General features: G+C 32.5%; 1 long non-coding RNA gene across 1 annotated transcript; it reads right to left on the bottom strand.

The window, feature by feature from the left end:
* Positions 1-450: 450 nt before the first annotated feature.
* On the bottom strand, positions 451-7,323 carry LOC145003289 (uncharacterized). The gene is made up of 2 exons (XR_013661915.1): positions 7,189-7,323; positions 451-961 (listed from the first exon to the last, which is right to left on the bottom strand). It is a non-coding gene; the product is annotated as an uncharacterized LOC145003289 (long non-coding RNA).
* Between the last annotated feature and the right edge of the window lie 4,535 nt (positions 7,324-11,858).

Raw genomic sequence — 11,858 nt, 5'->3', positions numbered from 1 at the left:
TTCAACCAATTCACTCCTATGGTTATTTAAGTTAAGGTGGATTAATTGCTATTGGTTACCAATTATAATAGTTAGGTTCATATTCATTACTCCTAACCCTTAGACAATTAACTAATTTAAACGTTGATCAAGTGTTTAGACTAATTAATTCCCTAGATTAATTATTTGGATTAAATAAGATTTGTAATGGTTAATTAAGTTATTAATTCAATTAACCTCTTGTTGATGGTTTCTCAAACAAGCTCACACATTAATCTTCCTATTTTCTTATTAATCTTAGTTTCATAATCATTACTTCTAAGCATATGGTTTAGCATTCACATAGACATATGAGGTTAACAATTAAGTGATGTTCATGCAACCTAATTGCCTTCCAATTAACAGAAAATAGTAGTGATTAATACATAAGGTTCTTTAACAAACTTAATTTAATAAATCACCAATAGTCAATTAAGCAAAAATTAATAATTAAACCATAGGAGTTCTTTGGTATTCCCCAAACAGAAACAAAAACGAATTTAGCTCATAATTGCAGTAGAAACAAACATGAAAACAAAGTTTACTAAAGAAAACATGTTCAATTCCTAAGTCTAAGTGGTAGAATTAACCTAATTGCTTGAATTCTTCCAACTCTTGAAGCTTAGGGTTCCTTAGCGCCTTCTGAAACTCTTAGTCGCAGCTAAATTTTTCAAAAATCGCCAGGGGTCCCTTCCCATGAGATAAGGATTCATCTTTTATAGATATCCCAAAACAGGGTGTACTCGGCGAGTAGCAGAATCAACTTGCCGAGTAGGTCCATACTTATCCGTCTTGAATCAGCAGTCGTATTTATCTTCTGGCATATCCTCGTGTACTCGTCGAGTAGGGTCGATCTACTCGCCGAGTAGAACTCCTTCTTTCACTCTTTAATCTTCAATTGCTTTCCTTTTTTTCCTTTTTGCTTCCAAGCATATCTTTTGGACTGAAAACACAATTCACAACATTTTAAGTACCTTTTGTCCACATTATTCACATAATTAATCAAAAATAACTAAGAATATATGTTAAATAATTAACTAATTATGCACATATCAAGCATCTACAAGAGCTGCTAGATAAGAGATTTATCAGGCCGAGTAGTTTGCCATGAGGACCCCTGATCCTATTTGTGAAGAAGAAGGACGGGTCACATCGCATGTGTATAGACTATCGAAAGTTGAATAAGGTAATGGTAAAGAAACGTTATCCCCTCCTAAGGATGGATGATTTGTTTAACCAACAACATTGTGTATATTGGTTCTCCAAGATTGATCTACGATCGAGTTATCACCAGATGCGAGTCAGGGACGAGGTATATAGAAGACAACTTTTAGGACCCGCTATGGTCATTATGAGTTTGTGGTGATGCCGTTTCAGCTAACCAATGCTCCATCCGCATTCATGGACCTCATGAACTGTGTGTGCAGACCGGTGTTGGATCGGCCTGTAATGGTCTTCATTGACGACATCTTGGTTTACACCAACACTCAGGAACAACATGAGGAGCACCTGAGGGAGGTGCTGGAGATACTGAGGAGGGAGAGACTTTTCGCAAAGTTCTCGAAGTGTAAGTTATAGTTGCGCGAGGCACAGTTTCTGGGGAACCTTGTCAACCAGAAGGGTATTCTGTTTGATCCGACCAAGATAGAGGCTATGATGAAGTAGGAGGTTCCGAAGTCGCCAACTGAGATTTGGATTTTTCTTGGTCTAGCAGGTTATTATCAGAGATTCATCCCAGATTTATCCAAGATCGCTGTTCCCCTGACCCGACTAACCAAGAAGTCGGTGACATTCCATTCGGGGCCTGAGCAGCAAGAAGCCTTCGAGACCCTCAGACAACGGTTGTGCGAGGGACCGATTTTGACTTTGCCGGAGGGAGTTGATGACTTTGTAGTTTATTGTGATGCTTCGATCACAGGCATGTGAGCAGTATTGATGCAACGAGGTCACGTGATAGCTTATGCATCGAGGAAGTTGAAGCCTCACGAGGCTAACTATCTGACGCACGATTTAGAGTTGGGGGCTGTGGTTTTCTCCCTCAAGATTTGGCGGCATTACCTCTATGGGGTCCGCTGTACCATTTACACGGACCACAAGCGTTTGGGGTACCCCATGGATTAGCCGAATCAGAACATGAGGCAGTGTCGATGGTTAGATGTGGTGAAGGATTGTGACTATGAGATACTTTACCACCACAACATGGCCAACATGGTGGCCGATGCCCTGAGCCGCAAGGCAGTAGCAGCCCCAATTCGAGATGTATGTCTGAGGATGATAGTGATTACTCCATTGCTGGAGCATATCAGAGAGACGCATGTAAAGGACCTTAATGAGGAATGGTGAAAGTACGAGCAGATTATAGGCTAGGTGGCCTCGTTTGATTATAATAGTCGTGGGTTGTGGACCTTGCATGGGAGGTTCTAGGTACCATACTGGCGTGGAGTACGACAGATCTTGATGGATGAGGCCCACAAGTCTAGGTTCGCCATCCATCCCGCGGCGACGAAGATGTATAGTGATCTTCGTTCGAATTATGGATGGCCCTGCATGAAGCGGGATATAGCATGGTACGTTGAGATATGCTTGACATGTAGGAAGGTCAAGGCAGAGCACCAAAGGACCAACGACAAGATGCAGCCGTTAGACATTCTTATGTGGAAATGTGAAGATATCACTATGGACTTCATCACTAAGGTTCCTAGGATTGCACGTGGAGTTGATTCGATATGGTTCATCATGGATCGACTCACTAAGAGTTCTCATTTTATCCCAATCTAGGAGAGCATATCGGATGAGAAGTTGGCCGAGATTTACGTGCATGTGGTAGTGACACGACATGGAGTGCCTGTTTTAGTTGTGTCAGACAGAGATGTCCGTTTCACTTCTAGATTCTGGAAGTGGTTTCTCGACGAGATGGGTACTTGTCTCCACTTCAACACTGTTTTCCACCCTCAGATGGACGGACAGAGCGATAGGACGATACAGACTCTCGAGGACATGCTACACGCATGTGTCTTGGATTTTGTGGCAGTTGGGATATGTATCTTCCGTTAGTGGAATTTTTGTATAACAACAGTTACCACGCCAGCATAGACCGACCTCCCTTCGAGATGCTCTACGGGCGGGCGAGGATGGTCAGAGGGTCATGGGGAGTACCGAAGTTGTACTCAATACAATGGAGATGATACAACAAGAGGGCCATAGGGAGCAGGCTTGAGAGTGCTCAGAGTCGGCAAAAGAGATACACTGACAGACGCCGATCGGACCTAGAGTTCCAGGTCGGGGATATGGTCCTCCTGAAGGTATCACCTTGGAAAGCTGTCATCAGGTTCCGGAAGTGGGGCAAGCTAGGCCCCAAGTATATCGCTACTTTTAGGGTTATTGCCCGAGTAGGCAAGGTGGAATACTGATTGGATCTTCCAGCAGAGCTCAGCCAGATCCACAACACATTCCATGTTTCTCAGTTGCAAAAGTGCTTAGTCGATGATTCAGCGGTTGTGCCTTTAGAGGATATTCAGGTTGATGACAGCCTGAACTACATCGATAGACCGATGGCTATTCTCGACAGGAAAACGAAGGAGATGAGGAACAAGAGGGTTGAGCTAGTGAAGGTGCAGTGGCAACACTGCATGGGCTAAGAGTAGACTTGGGAGCCTGAGGAGGAGATGAGGGAGCACTACCTGGAGTTGTTCCCGGATGCAACAGACTTTGAGGACGAAGTCTGATTCAAGTAGGGGAGAATTGTAATGACCGTCACTTGAGGTAATAATTATTAAATATTTCTTAATTCATTGTTAGTCTAAGTGTTCATAGAAGGACTAATTGAGTGGACCTTTAGTGAGTGGGCTGAAGAGTTGGGTCGCCCACATAGTTTTCATTTGTAATTGCATTGTAAGGACAAGTTTTTCCGCACCTTTTATAAATAAAGAAAATTTGATTTTACCTTATTTTAGGTTTCCTTGTAATGACATTTATGAAAATTGTTGTTTATATGTTTCCATTTACAGCAATATTGAAAGATGTTTTGATTCTTAATTATATCAATTGTGGTAGTGTCATAATTTTCTAAGTAAGAAAAGATCCTCCTCGCCCAAGTTTCACTTGGATAGAAACTTGGAATCATATGATTTGAATCATGTGATGTATGAAAATCTTGGTACTTGGGAAAATTGGGACTAATTCCTTGTTTACATAAGTATGAAAGTGAAGTGAAAAATAAACGGATTTAGTACGCATTCATGTGAACAGGTCAGATCCACCACAAAGAATGATAAAAGCTATTCGTCATGATCTACTAATGGTTCAGTAAATATGGTTATGCTTACAAGATTAAGTATAATTCCGATACATTGAAAAGATTCAAAGTAGAACGAATATGAATAATCAAATTAGGCAAAAAGGTAAAGCATTTCTCTAATCAGAAAAGAAAGGAGAGAACTTTAGTATCATGGTTTATGATCATCCTAATGATTATGGAACCATGTCACAATTGATCCTCTAAGGACATCTTGGTACACTTGTATGGATAAGAAAAGGAATCAACTATTGTTGAAATGGTTAAATAAAATAGATGAATCATACTTTGTTCTAAAATCAAGTCTTAGAGTCATACTCCAAGAGTGTACGATGAGTGAGATATCTTAAGTAGGTTATAATGCCTCACGAAATGTGGAGCAGAAATATTTCTTATTCTTGCACATTTGAAATTGGTAGTTGTGATGTTTTGGATAAAGCAAAGGTCAACTAAGACCAATTACTTGAAGTGGTGTCTTGATAAGGTCTCACACTAACTCTTGAATATATGGTTGTCAAGAAATGTTCCTTGACAGAGAATCTTATATGTCAAGAGTTCAGTGGGAGTCTTATTGGTCCTGAATAGTTTGAAGAGCTAATAAAAAATATACCTATTATTTATCACTAGCACACGACTTGAGTTTTATAATCTATAGTATTGACATATTCTTATTTATGTGCCCATTCCCGTTAGTTTGACTATACATGTTTGTTCTATGAGTTCTCAATTGATTGCATAGGGCAAAGCACCTTGATCAATGGAAAGTACATTGATCTATATGGGTGAGTTGCTCGACTAACATGGAAGCAATGATTTTAGATGAGCGCATGGGCATCTTACACATGGGATTTTTGCTATTGTGGGGGCTTGCAATATTTCCTTTTGCAAGTATCGTGCATGTGGAGCTCCCGAGTTCTTTGGGGAGAAAGACCCAATTGCTAGTAGGAGGTGGTTAGCGGACATGCAAAATGTTTTTTGGTCGAGCTTCTACCCCGATTGGTCGAATGTTAGATTGTTTCTGGTCTTGTAAAAGACAGAGCCCGAGATTGGTGGGAGGAGGTGGACTTCTCTTTGGGATGCGATGCCATTAAGATGATGACTCAGGAATAATTTGTGACCCGGTTTAGTGCAGAGTTTGCACCAGCTACCGAGGTGCAACAGTTGGCGAGGGAGCTTCAGGACCTTCGCTAGTTGATTGAGATTGTCGCAGAGATCACTTCCAAGTTTAGGGAGAGAGCTGTTTTGGTTTCGTAGTAGTCCACAGACGAATATGAAGAAGACTTTGTTTAATCATTATGAAATTATTTTTGTTAAATTCCTGTATTTATTAAAAAAAACTGAAAGATCCAATAAATTTTTAAAAATTCATCGTCGAATATGTTGTTTCAGATATGAACAAATTTAATATCTATACTAATAAAAAAAATAGTTCTTTTGTCATGTGTCATCACACTAGACCTCTTAATTAATATGTTGCCACTTGTCAATTTATTAATTCTCTATTTTAAATTTATTAGACATCATCATTAATGTGATGCTATATATTAATGTATTTATTATCTATTTTAAATTTTAAATTTGAATTTTATATTATTGTTTTCATTAATTCACAAATAAGAAATATCTAATATATATTAAAAATTAATTTTACATATTTATTTGAATCAATAATTATAATTTCATATAACAAATAAAAATATCTCTTAATTAATAATTTATTTAAAATAATTGATTAATACTTTTAAGTTTTTTATTATAAAAGTTTAATTAATTTTATAACCGTGGCTCCCACGGGTTATAAACTAGTTGTTGTAATAATAGAGTTTTTACAATCATATCTAATTTGTTAATATATATTTTTTTAGATTAACAAATTACATATGTAATTTGTTAATTATTTATAAAAATAAAAAATAGACAAACAATTTATGGACCACTATTTCAATACGAAATAAAATTTAGTTTTTCTTTACACTGAAGTGGTAATTTATGCAACACACACTTTTACGCGATCTAATATAAATATATTTTCTTAATAACGAAAATACGTTTGGTAGCGGTATCAATGTATTGAAAAGATATGTCCGGATCAAATGGTTGAGGCTTTAACTTTCAAATCTAATATTGAACAACAATATAGGTTTAGGACTATAACAGAGGTATGTGACAACCATTTAAATTATTAAAAAAAAAATGTATTAACCATTTAAAATTAAAAAAAAAAAATGTAATCATATTTTTCTTAGATTTCTTAAGCATCCATAATATATTTTTGTAAACAAAGTTCTTTTGAAAAGCTTTTGTTGAAGATAACTTGTTGACGGAAGATTTACAAGGTCGAGAAGGGTACACGTGAATGGATTCGAAAACAACAATTACAAAAAATATATTGAAATCAAGAAAGGGACCATTTAGAGGTAGCTTTGACATCAACTTGAAGATGGCTCCTTTGAAAGAGGGTTGTGTTAATGCAACATCTGAAAAAGATGCCATAGTTTCTGGTGGTCCATAAGGAGTTCCAGACAACAATGATGGGGATACATCATAATAAAGTAGTACGCATCTATATGTATGTATATTAAAGCTTTCTAAGACATGGTTCAAAATGGCTATTTCTTAGATTCAGACTTTTTGAGTAGAGATTTTGCATGTGTTTGTATGTTAAGTGACAGAATTACAATGATTTGAACCTTGAAGATCATCATGATATTGCCCCGACCCTGTGGGGTCGATAGAGAAAATATAAAATCATGAAATTAAATCAATTTATTTCTGAGGTTACAGTCAAAAGTGTAGAATGCTTTTAATTTATATTTGGGTGATTTTGTAAGATTAAAAAAATATGTATTCGTATGTCATAAAACAAATGCTGGTACCTCTCAATCAGTAATATGTACATGTATGTGGGCTCTCCCACGTCTTTAGCTTTTATTGCTTCGACAATTTTGCTATCTACATCGAGGGTTATCATTGTAAGAGATATTTTGCTTCGAACATTAAATTGCTGCCTTTGCGTCCCCAGTATTTTGAAGTCACTTGAGCATCAACCACTATATATATATATATATATATATATATATATATATATATATATATATATATATATATATATATATATATATATATATATATATATATATATATATATATATATATATATATATATATATATATATAGAGAGAGAGAGAGAGAGAGAGAGAGAGAGAGAGAGAGAGGGAGAGTGAGAGGAAGAGAGAGAGGAGGGTTCAACTGAAAAAAAAAAAATTGAGAATGAGAGAATCATTCCGGTCCATACATTTATTTTGCCGCAAAAAACTTAAATGTATCCGCGAAATGAGTAACGGATATACATGTGTTTTCCAACCAAACATGTTTCCTTAAAATATGCTAATCATTAATTTAATATACACAAATATATATATATATACATATATATATATATATATATATATATATATATATATATATATATATATATATACTGTTTTTATTTTTATTTTTAGAGTAATATATTTTTATTGAAAATTTACTTTAATTATATCAAAATTCATAATCTTTTATTCTCTATAAATAGACATCTATGTTGATATAGTTTTGGAATAAAAAAAAATTATTTTTTTTGAAGTTTCAACTATCATTATTTATAAATGAATAAGGTTATCAACAGAATAGTCCCAAATTTTTTTCAAAAGTTTCGTTAAAGTCGTAAAAGAAAAAATTGAATAGAAAAGTCCCATCATTTATAAAAAATTATATTATGTATTATTTGCTGTTCCAATATAAAAATGATTTTTTTCGTTAATTTAGGCAAAACATCAATATATTGAGACTTTTCTGTTAAAAAACCGTTTACGATTTTATTGAAACTTTTCAAAAAAGTTTGATACTTTTTGTATATAACCCAAGTGAATGAAAACACATCAATTTTTTATTACAGTACATTCGTTAATCACTTATGAATAAAACGTATGTTTAACTTTTTTACAGTTGAAGTGTTGTTTATATATAAATGTAATACATTATAAAGTTTTTTTATCTAGAATATATTTTTTTAAATCATCTTTCGTTACATGTTATATATATATATATATATATATATATATATATATATATATATATATATATATATATATATATATATATATATATATATATATATAAGTTCAATTGAGAAAATAAGAAATGTTGCGAAGGAGGAATCATTCTCAGCTACTCATTTATTTTTTTTGTAAAAGCCTCTGTTGTACCAAAGAAAATAGGAAAGATATACACGTGTTTTTTTGCAACAAAACATGTTTCCTTAAATTATGCTAATGATTATCTTAATATATACAAAAACATAGTTTTTTTCATTTTTTTAATTTTTAAAAATCTATTTTTATTGAAAAATGATTTTAAATATACCAAAATTCATGATTTTTTATTGTCTACAAATAGACATCTATATTGATATAGTTTTAAAATAAAGTAATTTTTTTTTAATTTTTCAACAATCATTATTCATAAGTGAATAAAAGTGTATCAGATTTTTAGTACAGTACATTCGTTATTTGCTTATGAATAAAAAAAATATAATTAATTTTTTTTATAGATTAACTGTCATTAATATATAAATATAACATATAATAAACTATTTACTGCTTACATCAACTCTTTTCACATATTATATTCACATATGAATAAAAAGTGTATTGACTTTTCTTAACAAGTTATATTAATATACGAAGAACACATTCATCATAATGTTGTTACAATTTATTTATTATTCTTATATAAATGAGTAGTTTAAATTTTTAGAAAATTTCATCTTTTTTTTACATGCTACTTATTTATATATGAATATAAAATGAATTGTAACAGAAATTCTATAAATGTTTTATTAATATATGAATATAACATATGACGATAACTAATACATGTTATATTCATATATAAATATAATATATGATGAAAGATAATGTAAAAATATATTTTAGGTAAGAAAGCTTTATAATGTGTTATATTCATACATCAACGATACTTAAATTGTAAAAAAGTTAAGCATACATTTTATTCATAAGTGAATAACGAATGTATTATACTAAAAGCCTAATGTGTTTTTTTTTTTTTTCACTTATTAATAATGATAGCTGAAACTCTAAAAAAATATTTTTTTTTTTAAATTTTATCTCAAAACTATATCAACATAGATATCTATTTATAGAGAATAAACAATTAGGAATTTTGATATAATTAAAATAAATGTTTGAACAAATAACATTAAAAAAAAAAAATGTTTTGTGTATATTAAGGTAGTGATTAGCATACTTTTAGGAAACATATTTGGTTGGAAAACACATGTATATCCGTTACCCATTCCGCCGGTACGTCTAAGTTTTTTGCAGCAAAATAAATGTGTCACTGAGAATGATTCCGTCATTCTCAATATTTTTTTGCTTAATTGGACCCTCCAATATATATATATATATATATATATATATATATATATATATATATATATATATATATATATATATATATATATAAGCATGTTTAAATGAGAACATTTTGAATTTTGAGAACATTTGAGAACAATTGTCAACCGGTCTATAATAATTTATTATTTAGATAATAAAAAAAAATGCTTCACTGTTATACCCACACCGCCAACCTTATAGTATTCTATTTATCACTATTTACAATATGTGCTCCACTAAGACTGTTGGACCGCCTCCGGAACTCCAACGAATGTCTTCGGAACGTTAGCAGCCGTCGCCAGAGTGTCACCGCTTCGGATCTTCATGAATCGCTGTCACGAACCACCTCTAATCGTCTCTATTGTTCCTGAACCAGCTCCTAATTCCTCTGATATTCTTCCACCGGAAAAGCAACTCCAATCATCGAAGACTACCTTGTCGGAAATCACATCCTTCTCGTCTCCTTTTTAATCTTGTCTTCATCTAAAGATCTGGTTTCATAGCTCAAAACTAAAACAGAAAACAACCAGATATAGTTCCTGATCTGGTTTCATCGGCCACTACCGTCACCATATAGAGTTTTTCTGGCTGCTGTAACAAGCAAATTTCGAACTAATATTTGTGCTTGAGGTTTGAAGCTTTGAAAAATGTGTTAGCAGAGAAGAAGTTGAAGCTTTGAACTAAGATTTTTCCTTGTTAGTGAGAGACCTCGATAGCTAAACAACTGACCTTCGGAACGGATTGGTCCAATATATCTTCTCTTTCTGCGAATCTTCGATGAAGTGCATCGTATCAGATCTGGTCGAGATTTCAGAAATTGCTTGTTGAGGACATCTTCAATGTAGGAATGGGTTGACTGGAATGTGGCTAAGTGGAGGAATTTGAAGATTCAATGTTGTGGGCGAAAGAAGTGGTGGTCGGATATGGAGAAATGGTGGTTGGAGATGAAGATGGCTAAGCACGGTGCTGCAATTGATGAGGTATGGACTTATTACTTTATTTCATTCAACAACAATTAGGTTACTTTATCTTTTATTTGGTCTTAAACCTTTTTTCATGGACTTAATGCGGACTTATATTTTTTTTTATAAAATTAAAAGATTTTGGTCAGACTAATGAGTACAAAACGTGAAATGCACAAAACCAAGTGGTATTAATTATATAATATTATTTGATGATTTTAATATAAAAAAATTATATAGTCCAAATTTATTCTCAAATGTTCTCGCAATAAAAAATGTTTTCGATTGATATATATATATATATATATATATATATATATATATATATATATATATATATATATATATATATATATATATAGAGGAGGGTTCATGCGAAAATGCAAATAATTTGCGAAAACGCGAAAACAAGAAAACCATATGATATTATGTCACCTCAACATTATATTTTGGAAAATAATTTATCCAAACTTTGAAATACATGATGATAATCGATGATAGATGATAGATTATTTCATATTAGCAAAGTATGATTTTTTAACATTTTTATTATGAAAACATTAATTTAAAAATGATTAAGGACGTGAAAAAAATATAATTATAAAAACCGTTTTTAAATCTATATTATCATAACATCATCTAATGTAAACTTACTATCTTTAATTTATTGCTAATAAAATTATTTTTTTATAGTACATGTATCTAATTTTCATAATATAAAAGCTGTTTTCGCGTTTTCGCAGGATATTTATATTTTCGCATGAACTTACTTTTATATATATATATATATATATATATATATATATATATATATATATATATATATATATATATATATATATATATCCACTGTCGCGGTAATTGCTGCTTTCTTATACGTGTTTGCTCAGCATCCGTCATATCACTCTCAGTTCTTATTAATCAATTCATAATTTGTATCATTATATTCATGTTAATATATTAAATTATTGATCATTTACAAACTAGTTAAGGTATCTCTCTTTACCAAGTCCAGTCATTTTCTTGAGGTTCTATAGGTGGTGACAGGAGAGAGTGAAGTTAGTGATATGTAGGTTTTGTTTTAATTCAAGTAACCCCCACAAGACCTTTAAATCATGAATTGTGAT

Source organism: Lactuca saligna, chromosome 6 (genome assembly GCF_052625555.1).
Source record: "Lactuca saligna cultivar CGN05327 chromosome 6, ASM5262555v1, whole genome shotgun sequence".
NCBI classification, from domain to species: domain Eukaryota; kingdom Viridiplantae; phylum Streptophyta; class Magnoliopsida; order Asterales; family Asteraceae; genus Lactuca; species Lactuca saligna.
This window is presented reverse-complemented; position numbering and strand designations above follow the sequence as displayed.